The sequence below is a fragment of the Scylla paramamosain genome, chromosome 5 (genome assembly GCF_035594125.1).
Source record: "Scylla paramamosain isolate STU-SP2022 chromosome 5, ASM3559412v1, whole genome shotgun sequence".
Lineage (NCBI taxonomy): Eukaryota > Metazoa > Arthropoda > Malacostraca > Decapoda > Portunidae > Scylla > Scylla paramamosain.
In genome coordinates this window covers 17,058,192-17,064,191 of record NC_087155.1, presented here as the reverse complement: position 1 = coordinate 17,064,191, position 6,000 = coordinate 17,058,192, and the positions used below count along the sequence as shown (strand labels likewise).

Sequence of the window (6,000 nt, the reverse complement as noted above, 5' to 3'; positions counted from 1 at the left end):
AATGGATGGTGATAATAACTGAGGTGATGATGATAATGATAGATAGCAACAATAACAACAACAACAACAACACAAACAACAACAACAACAACTATACGTATGATAATAGCAACAACAATAGTAATAATAATAATAATAATAATAATAATAATAATAATAATAATAATAATAATAATAATAATAATGTGCTTAGAATAAGGGAAACAAGCTGGGGGAAAGAGGACTTAACCTCTCGACCTAGTGTGGCCTTGGCTAGTAAGGGGACGGGAGGCGAGGAGTCCAGTGAGGGCAGAGGGTGTTGGAAGAGTAGAGGGTTGGGGTGCAGGGCGTGCTGAATGGAGGGTAGGTAAAATCAAAGGAAGGGGGAGTGGGAAAGCAAGATAGGAACACACACACACACACACACACACACACACACACACACACACACACACACACACACACACACACACACACACTATTCCTGAAAAAAAAAAGAGGAAAGAAATCATACCCAGGTAAATATAAGAGGAAACATTAATTACAGATCAGAATAAAATGACGAAAAAAAAAAAAATGGGTCATATGCGTACTACAAAACTGAGTAAAAAAAAAAAAACAGACACACAAAAATATGTCGAGGCCTCCGTGATTCATTACAGCGAAATGTTTTCATATACACATATTTTTCCCCCTTGTAGAAACACTTCATCATCACCACTTTTTCCACATAGACGAGGACACGTGTGTAGGGATGGCGAGGCGACGGGGACGAGGCAACGAGGGGCGAGGCGTGGGAGGCAGGGCACAGCAGAGGCAAGCTGGGAGATGTAAGGGAATTGGAAAGGACAAGAGGCATGGTATATATATAGAGCAGAGTATATTGACTGACTAAATAGATGGTAGGATGGTATGTAGGACGTTATATGGATGATAGGGGAACTGGAAAGAAAAACAGTATGAAAATGTGAATCAGGACGTGGGATGGTATGAGAGAGACAGGCAGGTTGAGAATAAGAACCAGTGAGTAGGAAGAAACAAGATGGACGGTAGAGTAGAAGGTAGAGTGATAATAGTATATGGGATGGTATGGACGGTGAGGAGCTGAAAAGGAAGACAAAATGAGAATAATAAGCACAGTACTGTATATGAAGGGAAAGAATGGATGACAGGACAAAAGACAAGGAGAGGCATAAACAGTAGAGTGAACAGTAAAACATGGCGAAAAAAAAAAAGAATAGAAAGCAGAGTATACTCGTATGAAGGCAGGGCGTGGCGTATCATACACAACAGGGCAGGAAGACATAGGGGGCAGAGCATGGAGGAACAGAGGCAAGGAGGGGAAAGAGGAAACCTAACCAAGTCTTGTGTATTCATCATAGTGTTTTACCTCATTTCTTATCAGCCTGTGGGGAGCGAAACGCCTTGACTTTCCGGAACCGTGGAGGATTGCTGGAAGTAGAGTTGGAGGAACGTGGAAATAAATGTAGATAAACCCTTGTGTTTAAACTAGAAGGATTTATATTTAACTCTGTATGCTGTGGTTGCTACTTCAGCTTAACAAAATGTTCTTATGCAAGTTTACGATATAATTTCAAGACGCCACTGGGAGCAGAAAGAGTCATTTAGTCAAATTTAATCATTCATTGGTTATAGTTTAATATTTAGTGAGTTGAGTCATCTAGTGAAGTAACAAGTGTCATAGCGTCGTTAGCAGGTAAAGGGTAAAAAATGTGTTGCATGATTAACAGTAGCTGAGAATAAATATTGCATCCTGTGTGTGTGTGTGTGTGTGTGTGTGTGTGTGTGTGTGTGTGTGTGTGTGTGTTCAGTTATTCACAAAGTCAGCATGCACTACACCAGAAGCACCACATCCACCACCACGAGGGGGGCGGTGTATTATTAGCTTTACCTGAGGAACGTGGGTGCTGTCAAAGGGAAAACTAAAGCGTGTACCACTAAAGAGAAAGTACCAAAAGGCGTCCCTTGTAGTTTTAAAGAGCAAGAATCTGAAACACGTCCAACAGGTAACACGGTGACTAACACACACACACACACACACACACACACACACACACACATACAAAAAAAGAACCAAACTATGTACCTTTAAATCGTACATTCACAAAATCTACATGAACGTCACATGAATGAGTGGCAAATAAAAAAAATACGTTTAAAATACTGATGTTAAAACAAGACCGTGTCCAGACGCTAAAAGCAAAAGGACGGAGATAGACTAGACTCCTATCCCACAAAAATGTATATGAGGAACAGAATATGCGTGGAGTGCGTGGAATGCGGAAGGCGGTGGTGGGAAGGTGGACATGAGGCGTGCGTGAGTCCTTTGATGGTAGATAAGGTAAGGGTGATGGAAGAGATAGATTTGTGTGTGCGCTGTGTTGGGAAGAAAAGCGTCAAGATGAGGTGAGCTTGTGTGCGGGTGTGTCATGTGAGAGACTCAGAGAGAGAGGGAAGGCAACACACCGTAATGGAAGTGGTAGGAAGTTAGTGAGGAAAGTTGTAGATAAAAGTTATTGCTAATTATAGAAGTTATGGATAAAAGAGGTAATGTTATTTGAAGCTGAGTGGTTGTGTTTGGCCAAATAGTCCCTGAAGATGTAACTTGAGGTGACACAGATAAGAATTTACTTTTATTGTTGTATTATCGGGTGAGTGACGGTGGTAGTGATGGTGGTCGTGGTGATAGTGGTGTTAGTGATGGGAAAGAAAAAAAAAATTTCCATTACTTATTTTCTCTCAAGGATTTTATTAGTGTAGTATGAAACGTAAACTTTTAACAACAAGAATACGTGATAATTTGCAAGTCCTCGTACACTGAAATATATTAAAGGAATAATTTATGTAAATGTGAATCATATGTTTATTTTTCAGAGGGGACGAAGCGAGGAAAGAGTTTTTTTTTTTTTAAATCCAATTAGTAGTGGTAATGGTGGGAGAAAATAACAATAACAATAATTTGCTATAACGAAAACAATTGTTTCATTGCTTTAAATTTAGTGGCATTGAATTATTATTATTATTATTATTATTATTATTATTATTATTATTATTATTATTAGTAGTAGTAGTAGTAGTAGTAGTAGTAGTAGTAGTAGTAGCAGTAATATTTTTTTTTCATTTTACTTGAATACTTACTTGAATATTGTTAGACTTACGTAAATATTGCCTTTTACGTATCGGTTGACAGCGTTTTCCTGCATTGTGTGTGCGTGTGTGTGTGTGTGTGTGTGTGTGTGTGTGTGTGTGTGCGTGCAAATATTATGACTGAACTGTGACAATATTGTTAAATAAGCGGTGACGTGAGTAATATGAACGATAAATTCTCTCTCTCTCTCTCTCTCTCTCTCTCTCTCTCTCTCTCTCTCTCTCTCTCTCTCTCTCTCTCTCTCTCTCTCTCTCTCTCTGAATATATATAAACACACAAAAATACCTTCCATGTAAGAGCGATAACCAGCTTCATCCTAGATTAGAAACGAGGAATGTACAACTCGCTCTAGTGATAAGGAGACTCGCTAACGTCGATGTTCTGATAAAGAGATGGAGGGAGGAAAGGGATGAAGGCGACTGAGGTAATTTGAAGTAATGGGTACGGTGTAAAAGCTTTGGGTATTATGTCTCTAATTTTTCCTGTCTGTGTCTGTCCGTCCTCCCGTAACGTTTGTGCGAGGAAAAATGTTGATGGTTATGAGTAGGAGCGAGGCAGACAGGCACCGGTGTGATGACCAATGGTGAGCTGTGAAAAATGTGTGAGATTTGTTCTGTGTGTATTCGTGTGTGTGTGTGTGTGTGTGTGTGTGTGTGTGTGTGTGTGTGTGTGTGTGTGTGTGTGTGTAGTGGTGCATCCACTGCCTGCATTTTTTTTTTTGTGCGTTTTTGTTATAACTGCTAATAATTAATGACACAATACGTGAAAATTGGTGGGTATCTTTCGTTCAGGGGCTGCCACGTATAATTCTGATGGCTTTTTTTTCTTTTTTTTTTGCAGCTTCTCTTTTAATTTTTAAAGATTCATGTGGACTATTGAATTGAATATTCTCCATAAGTTTGTGTTAACATAGACTATATACTTCAAATGAGGTATGTTGCGTTGCCTAAGATATTTATTGTGCATATCAATTTGTGCATATGAATCTGTCTGTTTAATTATCTAAAGCTGACAGTTACTTAAAGAGGAATAGCACATTTCTTCCTCGTTTTGATAAGATATATATATGACGACTCGCAAATTTAAAGACGACAAATTTTCTAACAGTTACGAAGTTACATTCCTTCTTTTAATCTGGGGCCAACACACCATTATTTAATTATCTAAGACCGACAGTTACATAGAGAAAAATAGCACATAATTTCCTCGTTTTGATAAGATGTGTATGTTGACAGCCAAATGTAAAGGCAACAAATTTTTCTGATAATCATGAAGTTACGTTTTTCATTTGAATCTGCGGCCAGCAAACCGTCTATTTAATTATCCATAGCCGACATTTGCTTAAAGAAGAATAACACATTTCCTCCTCGTTTGGATGTGACGTGTATGAAGGTGCGCGAATCGCAACACAAGTTTCCTGACAGTTATGGAGTAAAGTTTTGTCTTTGGCCACTAACACTTGATATTAATTTACGATTCAATTTTTTTTTTTACCTAGTGTGTGTGTGTGTGTGTGTGTGTGTGTGTGTGTGTGTGTGTGTGTGTGTGTGTGTGTGTGTACATGTGTGACCAGAGGGGAAGCGAATGGACGGGATGAATGGCTGGTGATCGCTCGGTGAATCGCTCGTGTCTCTGAGGGGCGAGGGAGCCAAATGGACGGAGGTGACTCACTGTGACCCGCCCGTGAAGGACTGAATGGAGCGCTGAGTGTTTTGATGGTGTAAATAGCGCGGAAGGGGGAAAGGGGAGGGAGGGAGGGGAGGGGAGGAAGGAGGAAGAAGAGGAGGAATAGGAGGTAAGGGGAAGGAAGGAAGGAAGGAGAACTGTGTTGGAGAACAAGAGGTATGGGAAGGGAGGAAGGAGGGATGAAGGGGAAAGAAGAGGTAGTAGAATGTAGGAAGGAGGATTATAGGGAGGAAGAGGAGGTAGCGAAGGGATGAAAGAAGAATATTGCTGAGGAAGGGGGAAGAGAGGAAGGAGATAAGTAAGGGAGGAAGAGGAGGAGCAGAAAGAGAAGTAGGTAGAGGAGGAACACAAAGGAAGAACAAATAGCAGCAGAACTCTTAGTGTTTACGAAGTTGTTGGCAATAAACTACGCTATCTAATTTAGAGGAGTAGGAGGAGGAGGAGGAGGAGGAGGAGGAGGAGGAGGAGGAGAGAGTAGAGTTTTAAGAGGAGGAGGAGGAGAAGAAGCAGGAGGTAGACACAAGGAGGAAGAGAAGAAGAGAAAGCATGTTAAGTAGAAGGGCAGGAGAAGGAACAGTAGGAGATAAAACACGAAGAGGATGAGGGAGAAAAACAACTGGAGAGGAAGAAGGGAAAAGGACAGCTAGGTATAGGAGAAGAAGAACGATAACAAGAACAAGAGAAGAAATAGCAGCAGAACTGAAGCGGTTGGGATGTGTCTTGTAGTCAGTGAGATAGTGACTGTCTAATACGAAGTGAGGGCCGCAGGATGGTAGAAGCATAACAGGATAGTAGATGGAATAGCAACATAGTAAAGGAGGGAAAAAGTAGGAAAATAAGGATTAGAAGAAGGAGAAGGAAGAGAGGGAGGAGGAGGAAGATTGGAAGAGGAGTAGGACGCAGGATAGTAGATGAAATAGCAGGAGAGTAAAGGAGGAAAAGAAGTAGGAAAATAAGGAGGAGTGGAAGAAGAAAGAGAAGGATGAGTAGAAGGATGAGTAGGAGGAGGAAGATGGGGAGGAGAAAAAGAAAGCTGTAAGTGGTCAATGTTACGCAGTTCATTTTTTTTATTTTGTAATTCCAAGACAAGAAAGAGAAACAAATCAGATTAATAGACGAAACTGAGGATGATTTATTGACGCTTCAGGGAAATATTACTCTTGCAA

General features: G+C 40.4%; 1 protein-coding gene across 4 annotated transcripts in view; it reads left to right on the top strand.

The window, feature by feature from the left end:
- LOC135100596 (uncharacterized) overlaps positions 1–6,000 on the top strand; it is a 412,487-nt gene that overhangs the window by 57,038 nt on the left and 349,449 nt on the right. The gene's annotated exons all lie outside the window — the stretch shown is intronic.